Genomic DNA, 15,044 nt, shown 5'->3' on the forward strand with positions numbered 1-15,044 from the left:
AGTCGTGCCCAAAAGACACAGGGGCCATCTTGAAGGGGCTCCTGGGACAACTGATATTCAAAAAGAATGTCAGAAAAAGAAGACTGCAATGGATTGAAATATATCAAATATAGAGAAAACATAAGTTCGTAATGATACTAAAAAAAAGAAAGAAAACTCATTAGTCAACTTTGGAGGTTGCTAGGGAAACTATTTATTATTTGGTAAGTTTGCAAAATGAGCAGGAGAATCAAGGATTTGTCCTGCCTTTCCTGTCCAAATTGTATTTTAGAGGAATCCCATAGTTGGTTGGATTATTTTCCTGTGGCTGATGTAGCAAATGACCCCAAACTGTGTGGCTTAAAAAAACAGAAACATATTTTTTTTCATAGTTCTAGAAGCCATAAATTGAAATGGAGGTGTTGGCAGGGCCAAGCTCCCCCCAAAGCCTCTAGCAGAGAATCCTTCCTTGTTTTCTTCCAGTTTCTGGGGCTCCAAGCATCCTTAGCTTGTGGCTGCATCACCCCAACCTCTGCCTGTGTCTGTGTCCCTCTGTCTTTCTCTCATAATTGTCATTGAATTTAGAGCTAACCCAGCTAATCCAGGACAATCTCATCTTCCTTAAATCCTTAATTTAAGTACATCTGCAAAGATCCTTTTTACAAATCAGGTCACACTCACAGTTTCTGGGTAGACATATATTTTGGGGGGCCACCATTCAACCCACTATAGTTGGTGAATGGAAGCTCTCCTAGGAGCAATGCCAGCCAGTAAATTCAAAAGGAATCATTTTTCAACCTAAATGAAATAACGGACCCAGATGATGACCGTCATTTGTTCCTAACACCAGTGGATAGAAGGTTGATGGGGTCTTTATACAATGGATGGATCAGGCTGACCTCCTTTAGAGATGCTGAGCAGTGTATTGATGAGCAGAAGCTGATGATATTCTGTGCCTCTTGGCGTACACAGCACTGTCAATATAGACTAGTTGCAAAAGAAAAAAAAAATTGGAACCTGAATTTAATTAAGCCTTTAGCTATAATAAGCCATTTTAGATATAACAAGGCATTTTCAGGAAATTCAGGGGCTGGAAGAATGCATCTTCACCAAGAAGATATAAGCTCCATGACGAGGTTTTTCCACAATAAACTCCAAGTACCTGAGAAGAGTATCCGGAGAGATCCAAGATGGCAGAGTAGATAAACAGTGTGCCCTCTTCCTTCCATAAACAAATTAAAATTATAACTAACTCACAGAACAATCAACCTGGAGAACCATCTGAAGTCTGACTGAACAGAAGTTTCATAACTAAGGATATAAAGAAGAAGCTGCGTTGAGATGGAGGGGCAGAGACGTGAAACTGGCTGACCCCAAGCTTCTGTGTGGCGCTTGAGAACCAGGAGGGATATCTCAGCCATGAGGGCTCCCCCTAGAGAAGCGAGGGACCCAAGCCCCCGACACCAGGCTCCCCAGCCTGGAGTAGTACTGCCAGGAAGAGGAGCCCCCACAACATCTGGCTGTGAAAAGCAGTGGGGATTTTGACCATCTGGGTGGGAGAGAAGGCAGCGGGAAATCCAGGCATCCTCTTAAAGGACCCGTGCACAGACTCTCTCACTTCCAGGCAAACACCTTACGCTCCAGCGGAGGGACAGTAATTCAGGGGGTGTCAGAGATACACGGGGGACAGACTGAGTTTTGTGGCTTTGTGACAAGGGCTGGAGGACAGTCAGCATTTTCCCCATGGGGTCCTTCTCCCATGCAGCTGGCAGGCTGGTGACCTCTTTCCTGTGTTGAGCCTGCCCCCTATGCTTACGGCCAAATCTGAATCTGATTGGCCTGGTGAACTCTGCAGCTCTGTCCTACTGACACATTGGGAGCTGGTCACACCCAACTCCCTCAATACCAGAGGTACTTTCTCCAAGAGCAGCCAGCTCTGCCCACATTTCACTTTTTCTTGGAAAACTATCAGAGTCCAACAGACCCCAGGTGGGCGGCAACTGGCCCGGTGTGCTCTGAGACTTTTGCTGAGTAGCTCCAGGCTCAGCACTGGCACCAAACCAGAATTTACATTAACCTGGTGACCACAACTCTTCCCACTCTAGTGGCTCCCTGAGACCCTGCCGTATCCAATTTGCATACTGCATGAGTCTTTATCAGTGGTTGAACCTTAAGGGAGCTGGCAGGTGGCAGCAGGCCTCGGGGTGTCCTGGCTTATTGCGGAACTACCCCAGGTACCAGTGGCAGATGTCCTTAGTTTACAGCATGGCCTCTCCCATGTGCCTCCAGGTTTAGCACAGGCAGCAAACAACTACAGATTGCTTTGTACCTCCTCCCAGATAGTCCCCGTTCAGTCACAGGCAGTGGGTGACCTGGGCCTGCATCAGAGCCCCTCCCAAGAGGCCCAAGAACCAACATACTTGGAGGCTGGCTGCAGACCCCAGTAGAGCACTGCCCAATTAGCCCCACAAGCAGCACACCCAAAGGGCGGTCCCAATAGGCACCAGAAGAGCCAGCTGGGGCAAATCCCACTCAGTGGGGTAAGCCCCCTGTAAAGCAGCCTGTAAGCTATGGATGTGGCCAAACCCCACAGCCAATCAGCCTGAGGGCCAATCCCACCCAAAGATGTGCCAGCAACCAAGGCTCAACTATAACAGGAGGGCACACAGAACCCACACAAGGGACACTCCTATAGCACCTGGTGCAGGTGACCAGGAAGACTGTACCACTAAGTTCCACAGCGTACCTACTACATAAGGTTACCTGGCCAAGACTGATAAACATAGCAGATCTACCTAATACATAAAAACAGAGAGGCAGCCAAAATGAGGAAACAAAGAAATACATCCCAAATGAAAGAACAGGAGAAAACTTCAGAAAAAGAACTAAACTAAATAGAGGCAAACAACCTACCAGATACAGAGTTCAAAACAGTGGTTATAGGGATGCTCAAGGAACTTAGTGAAAACTTCAACAAAGAGATAGAAAGCATAAAAAAGCACATAGAAACCATAAAAAGAGAACCAGGCAAAAGTGCAGAATACAGTAACTGAAATGAAGAATGCACTAGAAGGATTCACCAGCAGACTAGATGAAGCAGAGGATCGAATCAATGATTTGAAAGACAAAATAGCAGAAAACACCCAATCGGAACGGCAAAAAGGAAAAAGAATCCAAAAAATGAGGATAGTTTAAGAGACCTCTGGGACAACATCAAGCATAACAACATTCACATCACAGGGGTACCAGAAGGAGAAGAGGGAAAGTAAGAGATTGAGAACCTATTTGAAAAAACGATGACTGAAAACTTCCCTAACTTGGTGATGGAAGAAATAGACATACAAGTCCAGGAAGCACAGAGACTCCCAAACAGGAGGAACCCAAACAGGCCCATACCTAGACACATTATAATTAAAGTGGCAAAAGTTAAAGATAAAGAGAGAATCTTAAAAGCAGCAAGAAAAAGGCAACTAGTAACTTATAAGGGAGCTCCCATAAAATTGACAGCTGATTTCTTAACAGAAACTTTGCAGGCCAAAACGGATTGGCATGAAATATTCAAAGTGATGAAAAGCAAGGACATACAACCAAGATTACTCTACCCAGCAAGGCTATCATTTAGAATAGGATAGATAAAGAGCTTACCAGACAAGAAAAAGGTAAAGGAGTTCATCATCACAAAACCAGTATTACAAGGAATGTTAGAGGGACATCTTTAAGATGGGGGAAAAAAAGATCAAAATTATGAATAATAAAATGGCAATATCTACATGTCTATCAACAATTACTTTCAATGTAAATGGATTAAATGCTCTACTCAAAAGACATAGCAGAGCTGAATGGATAAGAAAACAACCCTTACATATGCTGCCTATAAGAGACTCACTTCAGATTGAAAAACACACACAGATAGAAAGTAATGGGATGGAAAAAGATATTTAATGAAAATGGAAATGGAAAAAAAAAAACAATAAGAAGCTGGGGCAGCAATATTTATACCGGACAAAATAGACTTTAAAACAAAGGCTATAACAAGAGACAAAGAAGGTCCCAGTAATCCCACTTCTGAGTATTTCGCTGAAGAAACCCAAAATGCTACTTCGAGGGGACATATGCATCCATATGTTCATTGCAGCATTGTTTACAATGGCCAAGATGTGGAGGCAGCCTGGTGTCTATTGATGGAAGAATGGATAAAGAAGAGGTGGTACATATATGAGGCATGACAATTAAGTTCGAGAACTCATCCTAGAAAAAGTGCTACATGCCTCATCGCTGAATATCACTATGGTCACCTTCAAAGTATGCCCCTTGGGAAGCTGTGCACCAAGGCCAGTGCCTAGTCCACCCTTCAAAGCAATGTTGGAACTCTTTTTCTGGAATGGCCACCAGAGCGGTTGTCATATTACCCTTGATGTCCTGAATGTCATCAAAATGTCTTCCTTTCAATATTTCCTTTATCTTTGGATAAAGAAAGAAGTCATTGAGCCCAGATCAGGTGAGTAGGGAGGGTGTTCCAATACAGTTATTTGTTTACTGGCTGAAAACTCTCTCACAGACAGTGCTGTGTGCTGGTGCACTGTCGTGATGCAAGAGCCATGAATTGTTGGTGAAAAGTTCTGGTCGTCTAACTTTTTCACGCAGCCTTTCAGCATTTCCAAACAGTAACCTTGGTTAACTGTCCAGTTGGTACAAATTCATAATGAATAATCCCTTTGATATAAAACAAAAGTTAGCAACATCGTTGCAACCAATTCGCGAACTTAATTGTCAGATCTCGTATACAATAGAATATTGCTCTGTCAGGTAAGGGAATGGGTTCTTGCCATCTGTGGTGATATGGATGGACCTGGAGGGAATTGTGCTGAGTGGAGTATGTCAGACAGAGAAAGACAGATGCAATGAAATTTCGTTTATAAATGGACTCTAAAGAACAAAATAAACAAACAAAACAGAAATAAACTCATAGATACAGAGAATATTTTGATGGTTGCCAGATGGGAGGGGTTTGGGGATGAGTGGAAAAGGGGAAGGAATTAAGAAGTACAGATTGGTTGTTACATAGTAATCATGAGGATGTAGGGTACAGCATAAGGAATACAGTCACTAATATTGTAATAACTATGTGTGGTGTCACATGGGTACTAGATTTATTGGGGTGATAGATGGGATGGGGTTGGGGTCCCGGTGAAAAAAGGTGAAGGGATTAAAAAGTACAAATTGGTTGATATATAGTAGTCATGGGGATGTAGCATATTTTATAAGGAATATAGTCAATAATATGGTAATAACTAAGTGTAGTGCCAGGTGGGTACTAGATTAGTCAGGGGGATCATTTCTTAAATTATATAAATGTCTAACCACTATGCTGTACACCTGAAATTAATATAAAATAATACTGAATGTCAACTGTAGCTGAAAAATTTTAAAAAGGGGGAAAAGGTTAAGGGGAATAAGAGGTTCAAATCTCAAGGTATAAAACAAATAAGTCATGGGGATGTAATGTACAACAGGGGGAATATAGTCAATATTGTGACAGCAGGTACAGTGTCAGATGGTTGCTGGGCTTATCATGGTGATCACTTCTTTAGGTATATAAACGTTGAATAACTATGGTGTACACCTGAAACTAATATCATGTTGTATGTTAGCTACATTTTAAGAAAAATCTTTTTTAAAAATGTAAATTAAAACTACCAGTAGGATTGACTCGCCCTAAGACACAAAAGTGGTGACTTAGAGAGTCAGGACTAGAACCCAAATATTTATTCATTTCTACCCTCAAATTCTATTGTCTTTCCACTACTTAATGTCATCAAGCAATATTTAATACCTATTAAATAAAGCCTAAAATGGTAAAAAAAAAAAAAAAAAAAAAAGAGTATCTGATATATCAAGCTGCTCAATGAAAATGTGCTGTATGAATGAGTCCAGACTATATAAAGAAATCCTAAAAAATCAGTAAGAAAAGGACTACCAGCGACCCAAGAGAAACATCATAAAAAGGGATGAACGGACAACTTATAGGAGAGGAAAAGACTCAACTTTGCTAGCAATTCAGGTAATGAAAATTAAAACCACGAAATACCATCTCACCCCCACATAGGGGCAAAAACTTGAAGGTCTGACAACACACTGACTGCTGAGGATGTGGCCCAATCTTCATCCACTGCCAGCAGGAGAGGCAGCTGTTATAGCCACACCTAAAGCAGTGTGGTAACAGCTCATCAAACGGAGCACGTGCAGGTCCTGTGACCCAGACAGTCGGCTCCTGGGTATTTACCTTAGAGAAATTTTGCTTATGCGTGGGCATAAGAAACAAAAATGTTCACATCAGCATTACTTGAAATTGAAAAATATGGGGGAAAAAAAAAGAAAAATATGGGAAACAACCTAAATGTTTGTCAACAGGATAACGTAAAATAATCAAGCTAGGAAGTAGTAAAGAATGAATGAACCAAAACTACACCTATCAACACAGTAGAAAGTCACAAGCTTGATATTGGGCAACAAAGGCAAGTAGCAGGAAAAATACCGGGGATGCTATAAAAATGTATGTAAGTGGACACTTTGGTCAACGTTGCTCAAGCAGTAGTTCATCATCATCAGAAGTGTCTGGACACTGATGGTAACCACTCTGAGCACCTCTTGTCATTGCCGAAGTCACACGTGACTTGTATTCATCTTTTGTTATCGGTATATATTGAGTATTATAATTTTAATACAGTTTTCCTTTCTTAAAATGTATATACTGGGCCGGCCCGGTGGCTCAGGCTGTTGAAGCTCCAAGCTCCTAACTCCGAAGGCTGCCGGTTCGATTCCCACATGGGCCAGTGGGCTCTCAACCACAAGGTTGCCGGTTCGATTCCTCAAGTCCCGCAAGGGATGGTGGGCTGCGCCCCCTGCAACTAGCAACTGGCAACTGGACCTGGAGCTGAGCTGCGCCCTCCACAACTAAAATTGAAAGGACAACAACTTGACTTGGAAAAAAAAAAAAAAGAAGTCCTGGAAGTATACACGGTTCCCCAATAAAGTCCTGTCCCCCTTCCCCAAAAAAATCTTTGAAAAAAAAAAGTGTATACTTTTTTGGCACCCTTTGTATGCAGTGTAATTTTATTTATACGAAAATTGAACAATTCCAAAATTACATACATCTGTAATTTTAAGGTGGCATAATATATAGTAAAGGTGATTCTTTTGTAATCAATTATATTTGTTCTGTTTTAATTTTATTGAAAAGTTGAAAAATGAAAAATGTTCATCATCACTGGGCATTTTTATAACTTTTATGGAAACTGTCAATAAAACTGTGCTACTGCTTACTGTTAATTTGTGATTCCAACTTTTCATTATTACAAACAACACAGCTTAATGCAGGAATTTGGCTAAATTTAGTTTAAAAACTAAAACAAACAAAAACATCCGAGAAAAAATAAAAAGACTTCAGGTGGTATTAATTTGGGGTTAATGTTATTTCCCTCAGATTGTCATTGTGAACACTTCTATATTCCAGTGCCGGTTTCTATGAGTTCGTGGTACTTGAGAAAAGGTTTGAGAAACAAAATATCCCTTAGAAATAGTCTGTTAGCTGTTCCGTGGTGCTCTCAGCGGGCGTTCCTCTCACTAGTGCCAGAAAATTTCCGAAAGGCCTTCTGTGTTGCTGCCATTTTGTGAATAACTAAAACCGAGAAGGTTTTGCAGACAACAGATTAGAAGGCTGAGCAGACGGCTGCGTTTGTAGAGAAGGTGCTGCCCTCCAGTGGCCACTGTGAGGATGGCAGGGCCTGTGTCCCAGGGACCTTAGAAATGGGCTAGTCCACCCCCTTCTGTTTTTCATACTGATAAAAGGAGGTACACAGGGACCTATAAAAGTCTCATGGTAAGTCACAGGCATATCAGGGACAAACAGCACAGTGTGTGTCCCTGGACTGGCCTTTCTCACACGGTAAGATGTGGGATTGCTTTGGGCTAGGGTCTCTCTTGCCTCCATGCCCTGCTTTTTTAATTTCAAAGCACCTTCACACCAGGGTGATAGATACCAACCCTTCCTATCCACCTCTAGTCACCAGGGGCTGAATCTGCCCCCACCCCCCACAGCTGAATGGACAGGCCATCCACTCAGATGCCCCTTTTGAGCCCAGCTGACCTCTGAATGCCAAGGCCTGAAGAGGTGGCCACCACGACTGGCCCTGGCAACCCTGAACCTCACTCAAGTGGATGCTGGGGGAGCAGATGCCGAGTCCTTCCAGGGACAGCTGTTGTCTAGAGAGGAGGCAGGTGCTGGAGAGAAGCAGAGAAGACCTCCAGGCCTCAGAAACGGGGGTCAGTGTGGCTGTGGGGGCAGGGGAGGACTGCTGGTGACCACTGGACCAGGCTGTACTTCCTCCCTTGGCTCCCACAGAAATTCCCCATCAGCCTCAACAGAGCAGAGTTGGTTGCCTTTCTGCTCTTCACAAACACAATCCCCAGCTAAGACACAACACACCTTTTATTGTGTTTGAGCCTCAGAAACCACCAGAGGTGGTGGGGTGGGGGTGGATTTATCAGTGCTGTGTTACAGCTGAGGAAGCTGGGACCAGAGAGTGTGCTCTGACACACAGCTTCTTGGTGGGGAAGCAGGAGCTCAACTCCAAGTCCTGTGCTCCAACCATTTTCACATCGACCCATGAGGCCCCTGGGACTGGCCCAGGGAACATATCAGCAAGAGGCATTTTCAGGTGCACATTTCGGAACGCTGCCAAGCAGCCTTAGCTCCTCCAAAGAAGACCCCTGGGCTGAGTTTCAGGGTTTTTGGACTCCAGCATCTTCCAAATGTGTGGCTGTGTGGCAAATGCCCCATTGGCTTGCTCCAGAATCCCCCCCACCACCACCACCCCTGACAGCATGAGAGGCTCCCGTGAGTGGAAGCTGAGAGCACGCCCCCCGTCAGTGGGATGTGAGAGACACTTGCTGGCACACAGCTTTCTTCAAGGCAGACAGAGGGGGGCAAACAGAGCCACCATTAGGCCCTGGATCAAAAATACTAGGGATCATGAGTCCTTGTCAAGAACTAAAGGACCCAACCTCCACGGAGGGGGGCCCCTGAGGCAGAGCTCCACTCCCCACGTGCAAGAATGAGGGTACCACATGTGCTGCTCTGTCACCCACGCTGCACCTGGAAAGCTCCACTTCATCCTTCAGCTGTGGAATCCCCACTCACAAGGTAGTCAGGGCGCCCATCCAATCAACACACATTCAAGGAGGACCCAGGGGGTTAAGTGAGTTTCTCCAGATGCCTCAGGTCCCAGGTCTCCTGTTTAGGCCAGTGATCTTTCTACTATATTCCTCGTTTGAGGGGAACTCACAGGGCTCCTGTCAGAAGTTTACCATCAGAGGTTAAAAATCCCTTGTGGTTAACAAGCTTCTCTTTGAAAGTGAAAACACTCCAGGGAAAGGTCATAGATTAGGACCTTACCAGTTATTAAAATCTTAGTGTGAATTAAATGGCACAAGCACATGCCCAATAAATATTTACAAAGAATAGAGACCCCCGACCTAGAGTGGGACCCTGGAGCAACTATCTTCAGCCAAATGGTCAGTAGGAAGACTGTCCACCCAGAAAAGGGAGCTGGTGAGTGAGGAAACCTGACGGCCCAGGTCTCAGATCTAAGGGGCAGGAATGGGAGCCTGGAGCTTCACAAGCTCCAGCTGGGCTCAAATTCACATTACCTGCATGTTAAAAGAACACAAAAACAAACAAACTAAACAAAACAACAACAACAACAACAAAACCTAAACTACAAACCCAGTAGTACCTCCTGGTGCCTAAAAGGAGCAAACACAGAAATATTTTGGGGGCATTTGTAGACATTTGAACATGGCAAGAATATTAGATGATACTTGAAATTTTTGTATGTGAAATAAAGGTATCATATAAAAACATGACTTTATAGAGAAACAATCCAAGATGGCGGAGTAGGTAAACACTACGCTTGCCTCATCCCGTGAACACATCACAATTACAACTAAAATATAGAACAATCAACCTGGAGAATCATGTGAAGTTTGGCTGAACAGAAGTTTTATAACTACCGTGTTTCCCTGAAAATAAGACCTAGGTGGCCCATCAGCTCTAATGCATCTTTTGGAGCAAAAATTAATATAAGACCCGGTCTTATTTTACTATAATGTAAGACCAGGTCTTTAATATAATATAATACTGGGTCTTATATTAATTTTTGCTCCAAAAGATGCATTAGAGCTGATAGTCCACCTAGGTCTTATTTTCGGGGAAACACGGTAAGGATATAAAGAAGCAGCTGCACTGAGACAGGCAGGAGGGGCAGAGATGTGAAATAGGCTGGCCACACACCTGTGCATGGCAGATGAAAATTGGGAGGGATAGCTCAGCCATGGAGCTTCTCCACAGAGGAGCAAGGGACCCAGCCTCACATCAAGCTCCCAGCCCAGAGGACTGGTGTCAGGAAAAGAGCCCGCACAACATCTGGTCGTGGAAAAACAGTGGAGATTCCGACCATCCAGGTGGGATGGAAGGCAGCAGGAAACCCAGGCATCCTCTTGCCCACACAGACTCGCTCGCAGGCACTCACCTTGGGCTCCAGCTGATGGATGGTGACTTGTGGGGCATCAGAGGCATACTGGTGGCAGACTGAGGTATGTGGCTTTGGGAGGCAGCCTGGAGGACAGTTGGCAATTTCCGTTTGTTTCCTCCTCCCATGCAGCTGGCAGGCAGGCGCCATTTTTGCTGTTTTGAGCCCGCCCCCTACGCTTTTGATCAAATTTGAATCTGATTGGCCTGGTGAGCTCAGCAGTTCCACCTTGCTGACTCACTGAGACCCCGTCTCACCCAACTCGTACCATAGGAGGCTTCATCTGTGGCTGAACCTTATCAGAGCCGGCAACCGGCAGCAGGCGGCAGCAGGCCTTGGTGTGTCCTGGCTTTTTGTGGAGCTACCCCTGACCCGGTAGTGGTGGCCGCCATCCTCAATTCACAGCTCTAGGATTAGCATAGGCAGCAACCAACTGTGGATCACTGTGTAGCTCCTACCAGGTAGTCCCCAACCCGTCACAGGCAGTGGCTGACCTGGGCCTGCACTGGGGCCCCTCCCAAGAGGTCGAGGAACCAACATACTTGGAGATTGGCTTCAGACGACAGCAGAGCACTGCCCCGTTAACCCCACAAGTGGCACACCCAAAGGGCCGTCTCAACGGGCACCAGAGCCCAGTGGGGCAAATCCCGCTCCATGTGGTAAGCCTCCGCCCAGCAGCCCATAAGCTATGGATGTAGCCAAATCCCACAGCCAATAAGCCTGAGGATCAGTCCTACCCACTGATGTGCCAATAGCAAACAAGGGTCAAATATAACAGGAGGCCACACACAACCCACACAAAGGACACATGTGAAGCACCTAGCACAGGTGACCAGAGAGACTGTGCCAGGACCCCACAGGGTATCTATTACACAAGGTCATCCGGCAAGAGACATAGCAGCCCTACCTAACACATAGAAACAAACAGAGAGGCAGCCAAAATGAGGAAACAAAGAAATACATCCCAAATGAAAGAACAGGAGAAAACCTCAGAAAAAGAACTAAACAAAATGGAGGCAAGCAACCTATCAGAGATAGAGTTCAAAACACTGAAGGGATTGGCACAAAATATTAAACGTGAAGAAAAGCAAGGATCTACAATCAAGACTACTCTACCCAGCAAGGCTATCATTTAAAATTGAAGGACAGATAAAGAGTTTTCCAGACAAGGAAAACCGAAAAGAGTTCATCATCACTAAACCAGTATTACAAGGAATGTTAGAGGGACTTCTTTAAGATGGGGGGGAAAATATCAAAATTATGAATACTAAAATGGCAATATCTATATGTCTATCAACAATACTTTCAATGTAATGGATTAAATGCTTCACTCAAAAGACGTAGGAGGGCTGAATGGATAAGAAAACAAAACCCTTACACATGCTGCCTACAAGAGACTCACTTCGGATGGAAAGACACACACAGATGGAAAGTAAAGGGCTGAAAAAAGATATTTCATGAAAATGGAAATGGAAAAACAAATAAACAAACAAACAAAAAACAAGAAAAATCTGGGGTAGCAATACTTATACCAGACAAAATAGACTTTAAAACAAAGGCTATATAACAAGAGACAAAGAAGGTCCCAGCAATCCCACTTCTGGGTATTTATTTGAAGAAACCCAAAATGCTACTTTGAGGGGATGTGTGCATCCAAATGTTCATTGCAGCACTTTTTACAGTGGATAAGTTGTGGAGGCAGCCTGGGTGTCTGTCGATGGAAGAATGGATAAAAAGTACGTGGTACATGTATACAATGGAATATTGCTCGGCCAGGGAAGGGAATGGATTTTTGCCATCTGCGGTGGCATGAATGGACCTGGAGGGAATTGTGCTGAGTGGAGTGTGTCAGACAGAAAAAGATGGATGCAATGTGATTCCACTTATATGTGGAATCTAAAGAACAAAATAAACAAACAAAACAGAAACACACTCATACATACAAAGAACATTTTGATGGTTTCCAGATGAGAGGGGGGTTAAAAGGGTGGGTAGAAAATGGGAAGGGATTAAAAAGCACAAATCGGTTGTTACAAAATCGGTTCTTACACAGTAATCATGGGGATGTAGGGTATAACAGAAGAAATATAATCAATATTGTAACAACTATGGTGTCAGATGTGTACTAGATTTATCGGGGTGATAGGTGGGATGGGGGTTGGGGGACAGGGTGAAAAAGGTGAAGGGATTATGAGGTCTGACAATTAAGTTTGTGAACTTGTTGCCACAATGTTGCTAATCTTGTTTTGATATCAGAGGGATTATTCATTATGAATTTGTACCAACTGGACAAACAGTTAACCAAGTTTACTATTTGGAACTGTTGAAAAGGCTGCGTGAAAAAGTTAGACAACCTGAACTTTTCGCCAATAATTCATGGCTCTTACATCATGGCAATGCATCAGCTCACACAGCACTGTCTGTGAGGGAATTTTTAGTCAGTAAACAAATAACTGTATTGGAACACCCTCCCTACTCACCTGATCTGGCCCCCAATGACTTTTTTCTTTACATGAAGATAAATGAAGTATTGAAAGGAAGACATTTTTATGACATTGAGGACATCAAGGGTAATACGACGACAGCTCTGATGGCCATTCCAGAAAAAGAGTTCCAAAATTGCTTTGAAGGGTGGACTAGGCACTGGTGTCGGTGCATAGCTTCCCAAAGTGAGTACTTTGAAAGTGACCGTAGTGATATTCAGCAATGAGGTATGCAGCACTTTTTCTAGGATGAGTTCATGAACTTAATTGTCTGACCTCATAAGAAGTACAAATTGGTGATTACAAAATAGTCATGGGGATGTAAAGTAAAGCACAGGGAACATAGTCAGTGATATGGTAATAACTATGTATAGTGCCAGGTGGGTACTAGACTAGTCAGGGGGATCACTTCTTAAATTATACAAATGTCTAACCACTATGCTGTACACCTGAAATTAATACAAAATAATATTTTTAAAAAGATATGACTCATCTAATGGGAAAAATGATTTATATGAAACACACTTCTCAAATAATGTCAGATCAATGAAGTATTACTATAAATAAACAACTCATTGTTTAAAATGCTTATAACAAATTATAATAAATTTATTTTTTAAATGTATTTTGGACCTGCTTTGCAAAATTTTCACCAGTTGATAGTAACCTTATGTTTATCATATGGTTCTGCATATTATATAACTCTGAGAAGCAATATGAGCACAGACTCTGGAGTCGGGCTGCCTAGATTTGAATTCTCATCTACCAGGTACCAACTGTGTGACTTTGGGCAGGCTACTTAACCTCTCTGTGCCCACATCACCTCATTGGTAAAATGGGAATGATAATAGCTCCTTCCTCTTACTTCAATCAGAAAACGGCCTGATGCTAAGTACTTTACAAATGTTAGCTCCTCGTGTAACATAATATATATTGGTTTTGATTCTTCACTTGTTTTATAAACCATATTTCTTTCTGGTAAATTAAGAGTTTTAGATAGTGAATTAAATCTTTGTTAAGTCAGAATTGCTGTTATTTCAAGTTTTGCTGAGCAGATATTGGAATAGGACATTTTTTGGTTTTCTTTACTTACAATACAATTTGTCTACTACATTGTAGCAATACCACTGGAGGTATTTATGTTTGACAACAGGGATCTGGAGAAAGTGTGAATAAACTTGATTTTTTGTAAATTAACAAACAAACAAACATGACTTTATTTTGTACAAATCCAAGATATAATGTTCAGGAGTGAAATGTCGTGATGTCTGTATTTACTTTAAAATATTTCCGCAAAGAAGGGGAGGAGAGGAAATATGGCAAATTTATGATTTTTTCAAAGAGTCGTAACTGGGACACAGCTAAGAGTTTGAGGAGACTGGAGCGTTCCCAGGCGTGACAATGAGGAGGAGGGGACCACAACAGGTGGAAACGGGGACAAGAAATGGAGTTGGGGCCCTCAGAGGTGGTCACATGCTGTCCGCTCCCAGGGAAGGAAAATTGGGAAAAGCAGCAGGAGCCCTGACCGCTGTCTTCTCCCGCTGTCAGCCTGCTCCTCTCAGAGACCAAAGCACACAGACCGTTCCCCTGCCGGTGAACCTGAGCCGGTGAACCTGCCGGGGCGCCAGCACCCACTGGGCTGTGCAGGTACAGCCTACGAGCTGCACCCGAGAGGACTTTCAGCTCAAATGCCTTTTCCACACTGAGCTCCCATTAGAATGATGGGAATGACAAAGACGTATTGATCAGTGGGGCTCCCCTTCTGCAGCAAGGGCTTAGGGTCAGGCTGGGGACACCAGCTGGCTGAGATGGCAGTATCTCTCTTTGGACAGAAAAGACACAACAAACCGAATGACAAAAGGGAATGTAATGTCTGAGCCCGTCCTTACGGAGGCAATGGGAGGGTGTTGAGGACAGGACATCAGGATGGGGCGAATGCCAAGATCAGGACCAAAGGGCCGAGTTCCAAGAAGGAAGGGCCGAGATCAAAGTC

This window comes from Rhinolophus sinicus, chromosome 14, assembly GCF_057876585.1.
Source record: "Rhinolophus sinicus isolate RSI-liver-muscle chromosome 14, RSI-T2T, whole genome shotgun sequence".
NCBI lineage: Eukaryota > Metazoa > Chordata > Mammalia > Chiroptera > Rhinolophidae > Rhinolophus > Rhinolophus sinicus.